Here is a 12,602-nt window from a genome sequence, read left to right as displayed (position 1 = left end):
CATCAAAGGCACAATAAAATACAAGTTATTTGTGTTTCTTAGTGCCTCCAATTGGAGTTGCATATAATAGCAAAGCCTGAACAAGTCCAAACATAAATATTTTCTTTGGGCTGTTGCTCTTGGGCCAGATATAGATTGAGATTTGCCCCCATTTGCACAGAAGCTACAGTGCCATTTCATAATTTGCAGCATTTTGATTTATACAATTGTAACCAACTATTATATAGCAACAAAGCACTTCTCCCAACAGAGAAGTATTCACAAAAGTAATTCTGCAAGGCTGTCAAGGGAGAAGGTGTTGGCAATAAGAATCACATAATCAAAATAAAACCACCAGATATTAATGATCACTCCTCCAAGATTTTATTTACCTTACTCTGATCAAATATTGCTGCATATTCAGTGCTTCACGTGTCACATGCAATACATTGCTCACACAAATTTCGAGCTGAAACATGTAAGATGTAAGTGGGACATGCAATCAAACCAGATGAATAGAACCAGGGAACGTTAATGTAGATAGATTCTGGGTTGCATTTGGTCTGTGGCACTACACTCTCCATTGGTTTGGCTCTTGATGTGACCAAGTAGCAGAAATGTACAATTGTACACAGATACTTTCCTAGACAAAACAGGGCAAAATGTGTCTTTTAAAGAAATGTGAATGAAAATTTGTATATGATTTTTGAAGCATTTTTTGCAATCCTCTTGAATAAACCAACTCTTAAGTCGGTTAGAGCTCACCAAATATATTCTGCCTTCTATGACCATAGCCAAATAGTCATTCTTCGTGACTGCCAATGAGTTGTTCAATCACAGCCATCATCCATAAGCAAACTGATTGAAATAAGGAGCAGGACCCCTTCTGGCTCAAGAAACCCAAAACACAGGTCCATTTCAAATCAGTCATCTCAGCACAAACCAAGATCAAATTTGGGATATTTTGGTCTGAGTGGCTGAATACTACAACACAGAAAAACATTTAACTGTTAACATTTATTGCATCCCATTTATTTGGTGTCTTCCAGGTTTCTCGCAGTTAATGATTAACAATGTCATTTGCATGTATGTAGGATCAATGTATTCTAATCAAGTTGGACTACACAAGTCAAGTAATTTTGCATTACTCAGCTGCCAGAGGTCATTTTCCCCTGAAAGTAAATAGGAAAATTCCACACCTATTCTTAAACTCTAACCTTACTATAACAAAAAGTTATATAATACAAGGGCTGGAACAGGAAATAAATGATAACATAGCTGACATTTGACAATTATCCTTAACTTGTCAAAATCACATCAGTATCCAAGATTAGATCCTGCCAGTGAAATTTACACCAAGTTTAAAAATTTAAATCAATGATACCTAATTATTGTAAATCCAAAGAGGTTTAAATGTAAGAGCTACATGCTGAAGATGCTGGCAATCTGAAATTAAAATAGAAAATGCTGAAGAAACTCAGCAGATACAATAGCATCTGTGGATGGTGTTTTTCTCCAGCATTTTTGCTTTTTATTTCAGAATTTAAAGGTGGCTTCTTTAAAACACACAGACACTAAGCTTACAGCTGGTAAAAGAAACATATTATTTACTGTTCTTTTGCTGCTGCCACAGCTGGTAGTGCACACAAGGAAGTAAAACAAAATATTGCAGAATTACAAGCAAGGAGAGATCAGGAATCAAGCCCAAGCATACTTATCAACTTTCAAAGTGTGGACCAATAAGTAGTCACTAGAAACCAGGCAGCTTGCAATGTGGTGGAAAACCAAATCATGGTGGTGAGGGAGAAACACACAAAAAAACTGTAAGTGATAGCAATTAGTTTAGGATTTGTTCATGCCATATGTCCTCATGAAATACTGCTGAAGTCTCTGCTGAGAAAATCACCACAGCAAAAGCCTCATTACTATTTGTAGTCTTCCTCTGACTTTGATTTTGAGCCTCCAACCACATACAAGTGAACACTAATCTAATCAATACTGCTGATATTTACAAATGAATGTCAACTTGTCTTGCCTTTGAATCAGCATTCGAAAATGGTAACTTGTAGTCCAGGCCTGAAATCCCTTGGTCCCAAAACTTTAATTTTGACAATACGGGAGCTTGGAAACAAATTAGGTTTGAAATGCTTAATCTATTTATTAAAAAAAACATTCACCCAGATAGTCAAATCTCTTGTGTACTTTGATATCGCATAGCCTGAGGCTCCAGAAATGTTCTGCCAAATTACAATCAAGTGGAGAACTATATGTTTCCTAAAAGAAAACACAAATTAAGAAGATAGAATCTCCATTAATTTGGATTTATGGAAACCATTAGGAACAGTGAACGCCAATTTACTGAACTCCTTTAAGTTCAGTGTCTGAGGAGGATGAGGTCACTCCTCAAAAGAGAAGCACTGTACAGTATTAACCAGGGCCTTTTCTGAATTGATCTTTCAGTTCAATTTTGATCACGTAAAAAAGATCAGAAAGGAACTATCCTAAGTTACTTCCTGAAAAGGATTGAGTTTATCATTTGAATTTAAATTTTACCAGATTTTATGTGGGATTTGAACAGAGGATTCATCTGAGCCTCTGGATTACTAATCCAGTGATATTAGAACTTTGTCACTAACTCCCATGATTATTACATCATTGAGATTTACCAAACCATTTCACAGCCATTTAAAGACTTTTGGTTGATGGTCACCACTGTTATTATAGCAAATATAACCATCAATTTAAAGTTTCTGTTTCAAAGAGCTCTCAGGATATTAAGGGAATGGTTTGAGTGAGCTCTTAGGATACTAACAGAATTCCTGCTAACAATGCTGTAACATCGGCGAATTTTGAGAAGATTTGTAGATCAGGTTGAAATTCTGAATGTAGGTTTGCTCGCTGAGATGGAAGGTTCATTTTCAGACATTTCGTCACCACACCTGGTAACATCATCAGTGAGCCTCCAGATGAAGCACTTCATTTGGAGGCTCACTGAAGATGTTACCTTGTGTGGTGATGAAACATCTGAAAATGAACCTTCCAGCTCAGCAAGCAAACCTACATCCAATGCTGTAACATATTTTATATCCATCTAAACATGAAGGCAGGGCCTTGGTTTACTATGTCATCTGAAAGATAGCATCTCCAGCAAGGTGACACATTCTTTTGTTAGTTAATCAGTCTGTAATGGCCAATTATCTAATTTACTTTTACATTTCCCACCCTCCAATTTACTAGGACTATCCAAGAATCTATGGAATTTTGGAGGATGACAACCAGTGCATCCCCATATTTCCATGGTCACCTCCTTTAGATTAGATTCCCTACAGTGTGGAAACAGGCCCTTCGGCCCAACCAGTCCACACCGATCCTCCGAAGAGTAACCCACCCAGACCCATTTCCCTCTGACTAATGCACCTAACACTATGGGCAATTTAGCATGGCCAATTCACCTGACCTGCACAACTTTGGACTGTGGGAGGAAACTGGAGAACCCGGAGGAAACCCACACAGACACAGGGAGAATGTGCAAACTCCACACAGTCACCCGAGGCTGGAATCGAACCTGGGACCCTAGTGCAGTGAGGCAGCAGTGCTAACCACTGAGCCCTTTAGTACCCTGAACAGTACTTTCAAGCCTTTAAGAATTGCTTGACAAGGGATAGATTACATACTCCAGGGCTTTAACATATCAGTGTGTTTTAGATGTGTATGTACTACAAATTAAGTAAAATTCACATTTTGAGGAAGTACAACAGAAAGTATGTCAGATGAGGAGTAATCTCAGGATTGCTATTGGTGCCATAGGCTAGTGAGGCTAGGAACAGACAGTGAGTGCAGCTGATATGTAGATGTAGAGCTGATGAAGGAGAGAGGGCTTCAGATATGTGGATCATTGGGATATCTTTCTCGGGAAGATGGGACCTGTACAAGGAGGACAGGTTGCACTTGAACTGGAGGAGAATCAATTTCTTGGGCAGGCGATTCGCTAGAGCTCTTCGGGAGAGGGATGACTAGGATAGGAATAGGGCCAGTAAAAGACAGAAGTAAGAAATTGAGTGTGCTCCCTGTGGAGATTGGAGGGGTGCTAATGACCACTTCTCATCAGTTTTCACTCAGGAAAAGAAGATTATTGTAGACGAGAAGAATGAGATAGATATTAGACTAGAAAGGATCAAGGTTAGTTACGAAGAGGTGATATCAATTCTACAAGGAGTGAAAGAAGACAAGTTCCCTGGGGCAGATGGGATTTATCTAAGGATTCTCTGGGAAGCTAGGGAGGACATAGCGGAGCCTTTGGCTTTGATATGAGTCGTCATTGACTACAGGTTTAGTACCAGAGGAAGAGAGACCTAAGGGGCAACTTTTTCACACAGAGGGTGGTACGGGTATGCCAGAAGAAGTGGTGGAGGCTGGTACAATTGCAACATTTAAGAGGCATCTGGATGGGTATATGAATAGGAAGGGTTTGGAAGGATATGGGCCGAGTGCTGGCAGGAGGGACTAGATTGGGTTGGGATATCTGGTCAGCATGGACGGGTTGGACCGAAGGATTTGTTCCCAAGCTGTCCAACTCTATGACTCTATGACTGGAGGATTGCAAATGTTGTGCCCTTGTTAAAAAAGGGCAGTAGAGGTGACCCAGGTAATTATAGACCTGTGAGCCTGACTTCTGTTGTAGGATAAAAAGAGATAGGATTTATAATCATCTAGCAAACAATTTGATTTCAGATAGTTAACATGGTTTCGTCAAGGGCAGATCATGTCTCACAAACCTCATTTGAGTTTTTTTGAGAAGGTGACCAAGCATGTGGATGAGGGTTGGACAGTTGACATGGTGTACATGGACTTCAGTAAAGCCTTTGATAAGGTTCTTCATGGTAGGCTGTTGGAGAAAATACAGGGGCATGAGATTAAGGGTGATTTAGCAGTTTGGATTGGAAACTGGCTTTTTGAAAGAAGGCTGCGAGCGGTGCTTGAGGGAAAATATTCAGCCTGGAGTCCAGTTACTAGTGGTGTGCCACAAGGATCTGTTTTGGAATCACTGCTGTTTGTCATTTTTATAAATGACTTAGATGCAGGCTTAGGTGGATGGGTTAGTAGATTTGCAGATGATACTAAAGTAGGTGGAGATGTGGACAGTGTGGAAGGATGTTACAGGTTGCAGGGGGACTTGGATAAACTGCAGAATTGGGCTGAGAGGTGGCAAATGGAGTTCAATGCAGCTAAATGTGAGGTGATTCACTTTGGGAAGTATAACAGGAAGGCAGAGGTCAATTGAAAGATTCTTGGTAGTGTGAATGGTCAGGAGGATCTTGGAGTCCATGTATATAGATTCCTGAAAGTTGCCAGTTGATAGTGCTGTTATGAAGGCATATGGTGTGTTAGGTTTCATTGTTTCAGGGATTGAGTTCTGGAGCCGCAATGTCATGCTGCAACTATACAAAACGCTAGTGCGGCCATACTTGGAATATTGTGTACAGTTCTGGTCGCCCCATTACAGGAAGGATATGGAGGCATTGGAAAAGGTGCAGAGGAGATTTACCAGGATGTTGCCTGGTCTGGATGGAAGCTCTTATGAGGAAAGGCTGAGAGACTTGGGTTTGTTCTCATTGGAAAGAAGAAGGCAAAGGGGGCATTTGATAGAGACATACAAGATGATCAGACACTGAAAGTCTTTTTCAGGGCAGACACTGAAAGTCTTTTTCCTAGGATGATGACGTCAGCTTGTACGAGGGGACACAACTACAACTTGAGGGCTGAAAGATTTAAGACAGATGTTAGCGGCAGGTTCTTTATTCAGAGAGTGGTAAGGGAGTGGAATGCCCTACCTGCCAAGATAGTTAACTCAGCCACATTAGGGAGATTTAAACAATCCTTGGATAAGCACATAGACGATGATGGGATAGTGTAGGGGGATGAGCTTGGAATAGTTCACAAGTCGGCGTAACATCGAAGGCAGAAGGGCCTGTTCTACACTGTATTGTTCTATGTTCTAAATGGGATGGGAACTGGAGCTACTGATCAGAGGATGGGATATCCAGTGAACATGCAGATACAGCGTGCAGAGAATCTGTGTGAAAGGATAGACAGTTGATAGGCAAAGTTGTAGTCACTGTGTTGAATGGAATTGTGTCTATTTTAACGAAGGAATTGTCAGGAATAAGGGTGATGAACTTAGAGCATGGATCAGCACTTGCTGCTACTATGATGTGGTCATGACAGAAACTTGGATGTCACAAGGGCAGGAATGGTTGTTGGGTGTTCTGGAGGTTAGATGTTTTGAAAGAAATAAGGAGGGAGGTAAAAGAGGTGGGGGATGGTATCGATAATCAGGGATAGTATTACAGCTGCAGAAAGGGAGGGCATTGAGGTGGGTTTGTCTACTGAGTCATTATGGATGTAAGTCAGAAACAGGAAAGGAGCAGTCACTTTATTGGGAGTTTTCTATAGACCCACCAATAACAACAGAGACATAGAGGAGCAGATTGGGAGGGAGATTATGGAAATGTGCAGAAGTAACAGGGTTGTTGTCATGGGTGACTTCAACTTCACGAATATTGATTGGAATCTTCTTAGTGCAATAGTTTGGATAGAGCAGATTTTGTCTGTTGTGTCCAGGAAGGATTCCTGGCTCATTTATGTAGACAGGCCAACTGGAGGGGAGGCCATATTGGATTTGGTGGTTGACAACAAACCAAGTCAGGTGTCAGATCTCACGGTGAGAGAGCATTTCAGTGATAGTGATCACAACTCCCTGATCTTTACTATACTCATGGAGAGGGAGAGGAACAGGAACAGACGGTATGGGAAAATATTTAATTGGGGAGGAGGAATTACAATGCTATGATGCAGGAACTGTGCAGCATAAACTAGGAACATTTATTCTCAGGGAAATGCATGACAGAAATGTGGAGGTTGTTGCTGCGAATGCTAGATAGGTTTGTCCCACTGAGGCAAGGAAGGGATGGTGGAGTACAGGAGCCTTGGATGACACGAGATGTGGAACATCTAATCAAGAGGAAGAAGGAAGCTTACTTAAGGTTCAGGAAGCAAGGATCAGACAAGTCTCAAGATGGTTATAAGATAGCCAGGAAGGAACTAAAGAATGGACTTCGGAGATCTAGAATGGGTCATGAAAAAGCCTTGGCGGGTAGGATTAAGAAAAACCCCAAGTTGTTCTACGCTTATGTGAGGAACAGGAGGATGGCCAGAGTGAGGGGAGGACTGATCAGGGATAGTGTAGGGAACTTGTGCCTAGAGTCAGAGGAGTTAGGGGAAGTCCTTAATGAGTATTTTGCTTCAGTATTCACCAGTGAGAGGGACCTTATCGCTTGTGAGGACAGCATGGAACAGGTTGATATTAAGAAGGAGGATGTGCTGGAAATTTTGAAAAACATGAGTTCAGGTAAGTTCCCTAGGCCAGATGGGATATACCCAAGTTTTCTAGGGGAAGCAAGCAAAGAGATCGCTGTGTCTTTGGCAATGATCTTTGCATCCTCACTGTCCACTGGAGTAGTACCAGATCATTAGAGGATGGCAAATGTTATTCCCTTGTTCAAGAAAGTGAATAGGCATAACCCTGGGATTTACAGACCAGTCAGCCTCACATTGGTAGTGGCAAATTATTGGAGAGGATTCTGAGAGACAGGAATTATGATTATTTGGAAAAGCATAGTGAGGGGCAGATCATGCCTTACAAGCCTTACTGAATTCTTTGAGGATGTGACAAAACACATTGCTGAAGGTAGAGCAGTGGATGTATTCTACATAGATTTTATCAAGGTGTTTGATAAGGTTTCCCCATGGTAGCCTCATTCAGAAAGTAAGGGGCATGAGATACAGGGAAATTTGGCAGTCTGGATACAGAATTGGCTGCCCCATTGAAGACAGAGGGCGGCAATAGATGGAAAGTATTCAAACTGGAGCATGGTGACCAGTGGTGTTCCACAGGGATCTGTTCTGGGACATCTGCTCTTTGTGATTTTTACAAATGACTCGGATGAGGAAGTGGAAGAATGGGTTAGTAGGTTTGCCAGTGACACAACGGTTATTGGAATTGTGGATAGTGCGGAGGTATAGGTTGCAGTGGGACAGACAGTATGCAAGACTGGGCTGAGAAGTGGCAGATGGAGTTCAACCTGGAAAAGTGTGAAGTGATTCATTTTGGAAGGTCAAATTTGAATGCAGACTAAAGGGTTAAAGACAGGATTCTTGGCAGTGTGGAAGAACAAATGGATCTTGAGGTCCACACCCATAGATCCCTCAAAGTTGCCACTCAGGTTGATAGAGTTGTTAAGAAGGCATATGCCGTGTTGGCTTTCATTAGAAGGGGGATTGAGTTTAAGAGCCATGAGGTTAATCTGCAGCACTATAAAGCCCTGGTTAGACCACACTTGGAATATTGTGTTCAGTTCTGGTTGCCCCATTGTAGGAAGGATGTGGAAGCTTTAGAGAATATGCAGAGGAGATTTACCAGGATGCAACGGAACCCATCACTACATTCTGTGATCAGCCAAGTAGTTTCCAAATGTACCATGAGACGAATGCACTATTCATATATACAATGAATACCTTGTTCCTAATTATTGTAGTGTGTATCTGATGGCAGGGTGTCTGGATATACACCTCAAGTGCTGTAACCCTCAGGGCTAGGGACCAAATGCTACAAAGTGGGATTAGACAGAGTGGCTCGTTTCTCAGCCAGTGCAGACAGAGTTTCAGACAGCACAGAATCAGACCCTTCAGTCCAACTCGTACATATGGCCAAGTTTCCCAAATTAAACTAGTCCCATTTGCCTGCATTTGGCCCATACCCCCTCAACACTTCCTATTCATGTACCTGTCCAAATGTCTTTTGAATGTCGTAACTGAACCTGCATTTACCACTTTCTTGGGAGTTCATTTCACATGTGAACCACACTGTATGAAAAAGCTGTCTCTCAGGTCTCTCTCTTAAGTCTTTCTCTTGTTACCTTTACTCAATGGTCTGTGTGATGAAGGGAAGAATGCCAAATGCCTTCTTTACCACTCTGTCTACTTGTGATACAACTTTCAATGAACCATGTACTGAAGCCCTAGATCTTTCTGTTCTGCAACATTCTTCAGGACCCTACCATTAACTGTGCAAATTCTGCCCTTGTTCATCTTACCACAATGCAACATTTCGTATTTATCTAAATTAAACTCCATCTGCCACTCTTTGGCTCATTGGTCCAATTGATCGAGATCCCTTTGTAACCTAGATAACCTCACTGTCTACTCACTGTTTGGTGTCATCCCCAAATGTACTAACTGTGTTTCCTATATTCTCATCCAAATTGTTTATATAAATGACAAATATAACTGACCCATGACTTCTTTATGGGCCACAAATATTCTTTGATTCAGTGAAAATATATACACCAAGGTGATAACTGTCAGCACTGCTCAGAATGGTTTCATTTTGATGAAGCTACTGTATAATGATCCTAGTTACGTTGGTCTTTTAAATAACGATGCGATTTAAGCAAGAGATTAGATCTGATCTCAGCAAACTCGAGACAAACTCATTGTATCCCCATGAAGAGATAAACCTACAGTTTCTACCACTTCTAACTGAAATGAGTTTGTTGTATTGCATTTGCATGCGTTGCTTTGAATTACAGCTTCTCCTAAGCATGCAGCATTTGTTAAACATGCATAGCAATTTTATATAGCAAATGATTAAACAGAAAGTTATGGAGAAGATTCAGACAAGACACAGATGTATGCCACGGAAAATGGGAGTAACAATAGCTAAATTTGAAAGTCTGATTTCCAGAAAAAGCTAAATGTAAATAAACTCTTCCAAGTGACATGGAAAAGGAACAACAAAAATAAGAAAATGAATAATTTGGAAAAAAATTCAAATGGAATTACTTGAGTTGGAACTGGAAAAACTGTGGCAAAAAGTGCCCATTGATTAGCATAGAGAAAGTGCCAAGAAGAAGGGACAGAGAAGAGGGAGTCCAGCAAGAGGCAACACTAAACCACTTTTTGAAATGTTTCCTCTGAGCCTGGCAAACATTAGTGCATGACAGGAGGTGGGGGCTCTTAATTACATTTTAGAACTGGAATAATCTGGAGTGCAGGACTTTGCACTTGTGCATTGAGTGAATAATTGGCATCACAGCATGAAATTGAACAATGCAACATTAAGCAAAGCAATTTAAAAATATAAAAATCATAACAACACTATTGTAAACCACAAAATATCATTCATGCAGCAGGTATAATATCATTTCTATTTCTTAATTTTAAATGTAGTAAAGAAAACAAATCAAAGGATAACAAAACAATTCCAAAACAAAACAATGTACCCTAAAGGGGTTACATTAAATATATCAATCAGTTTTAGAAAGCTCAAAAATTTTTAAGGGACCAATAAATCTTTACTGATATGCACTTCACATATTCAATTCAGATCAATTATATCTAACTCAGGACTTTTAATACGTAAGTAGATACTCCCTTTTTTAAAAGTTAGATTCTTGTAAACTGCACATGTTGTCAGTGCATAGCATTTCCTTACTGTCTAACTCATTGGTAACTATGAGACTTCCATTAATTCACAAACTGGGGAAAAAAATATTTCCTTCTAAATTTAAGAACAAGCAAAAACACATAATTGCCAAAGGAGTTTAGACATGGGTATGTCTGACAGGTCCTGACTTGTGTGAATAACACTGTACAAGTACTGTACCATTCATTAAGATACTAAGTTAAATTAATTCTGTAACATGGTGATTTAAAGCCTCAGAACCAATGCACGTCAGATCAAGCTACAACCTCCTTCCTTTCAATGTAACCATGATTATGTTATGTGCCATCCCTATTGAACCATGGTCAGCCCATTTCAGGTTATTTTTCTGCTGACCCATAAATGAAACATTAACTTATAATATTACAATCTAAAATATTACAACTGAGAATCTCAATTGTGTACAGCAGATGAAAAAAAACATGTGAATTGCAAGGGCACAAGATTAGACAACAGCTTTTGTCCTGGATTTGTATTATTGCCCTATAATGCGTTTCAAACTGCACATTAACTAGAGTTAAACAGTGTCTGAGAAGATATTAAATCAAGAAACTATCATAACTCGAACATTTGCAATGGTAAGAAATTGGCTCAGTTATGATACAACAGTTAGATATTCATAGTTCCTACAAGTTTGATTTAATTGCTGATAGGTACAAGTACAGTTTTGAAAACTAACATCCTCTTTGCCTCAAAATAAAAGACAGCACAAGAATACAATGCAATTTTGCGACTAAATAAATAATAAACATGATAAAACACATTTCACTTAAAGCACAAAACACACACACAATTCTCATTTTGCAGTACTCCGCTGCTATCATTTTCTGACAATACAAGAACAGCAATTTCTTTTTTGTTCATTTAAAACAGTAATTGAGGCAGCCAGTGCAGCCAAACAAAAATAACTTACAGCTAGAGCAATTTAATTCAGTCTAAAATTGTACAAAAAGGCAAATATCAATGCTCCTTTCGATCAAGTCTTTCCAAAAAAATGAGGTGTGTGTCTACTGCAGAGTTCTCAAGTGTAAAAAAAACATTTTGGGTTCTTAAGCTGAGATTGGCAAATGGAGACAAGCAAAAGAGCTCAGCTTGCACACACCCGTGCACTCCTGTTCACATCTGCGTGAAGGTGAGCGACTGCTGGACCATCGAGCTTCTGCACAGAACCGTTAAAATGGCACCAAAATGGTTCATCCCTGGACATCTGGAAAGGAAATGGATAAATGTTCAGTACTGTAGATAGACCCATAACCGGCAGGGTCTATGGGCAGTTACTGATAGGATAATTGGGGCCAGTTTACGTTCTCTTTTTTCATTTCCTATCCTGACCTATGTTCTTACAGATTCCAGGTGCATACCTAGTCTGTCTTCAGTTAACTGATCTTGCACAAGGTGACAGTGAGCCTTTGAGTTAGGAAAAGAAATCAGATGGATTTTCTGCTTTGACTGTTATCCGGTGACCCTTGCTGGAATGAATGCACATTTGAGCGGGTGAGCATCATAAAAAATCATCAAGCACAAAGATCGTGATACAGATATTCTAACAGCCAGACAGCTGATGCTGCAGTGTAGGCTGGAGTTGCATGTTGGGACACAGCTGAATCCCTAATACAACTTATTATATGGAAATTGACTGGGACATTGAAACATTCAATTGATAATTCTGCTGCATCTGTAACCCTCTGAAAAAGGCTCTTTAAGTCAAAGAGACTTTGAGGGCTTTGACTCATCTAAGCTTAATAGTTACCCAGGAAAAGTTACAGGATTAAAAACCTACTCTCATTCCTGTGTTATTTCAAGAGAACAACCAACTCACCATTGACGAGGCTCTCCCACAACCAGCACCATTATGGGGAGGCATTGGTTTATCGCTATATTATTAATCCAGAGACCTAGGTAGTATTATGGGGACTCTGGTTTGAATTCCACCTTGACAGATGGTGAAATCTGAATTCCCTAACAGTCTGGAATTAAGAGTCTAATGTTGACCATGAAATCATTGTTGATTGTCAGAAAGATCCATCTCGTTCACTAATGTCTTTTAGACAAAAAAACTGAC

The 12,602-nt window shown here is 40.1% G+C and overlaps 1 protein-coding gene across 4 annotated transcripts in view; it reads right to left on the bottom strand.

The window, feature by feature from the left end:
* Positions 1-340: 340 nt before the first annotated feature.
* The window catches only part of LOC140469321 (neuronal calcium sensor 1), a 158,091-nt gene continuing 145,829 nt past the window's right edge, over positions 341-12,602 (bottom strand). For all 4 annotated transcript variants that reach the window (XM_072565715.1, XM_072565714.1, XM_072565716.1 and 1 more), the window contains one exon: positions 341-11,747. The gene's annotated coding sequence lies outside the window, so the exon portion shown is untranslated. The remainder of the gene's footprint in view (positions 11,748-12,602) is intronic.

The sequence above is a fragment of the Chiloscyllium punctatum genome, chromosome 49, assembly GCF_047496795.1.
Source record: "Chiloscyllium punctatum isolate Juve2018m chromosome 49, sChiPun1.3, whole genome shotgun sequence".
Lineage (NCBI taxonomy): Eukaryota > Metazoa > Chordata > Chondrichthyes > Orectolobiformes > Hemiscylliidae > Chiloscyllium > Chiloscyllium punctatum.
Note: the sequence above shows the minus strand (reverse complement) of the source record. Positions and strands in the feature narration are given on the sequence as shown.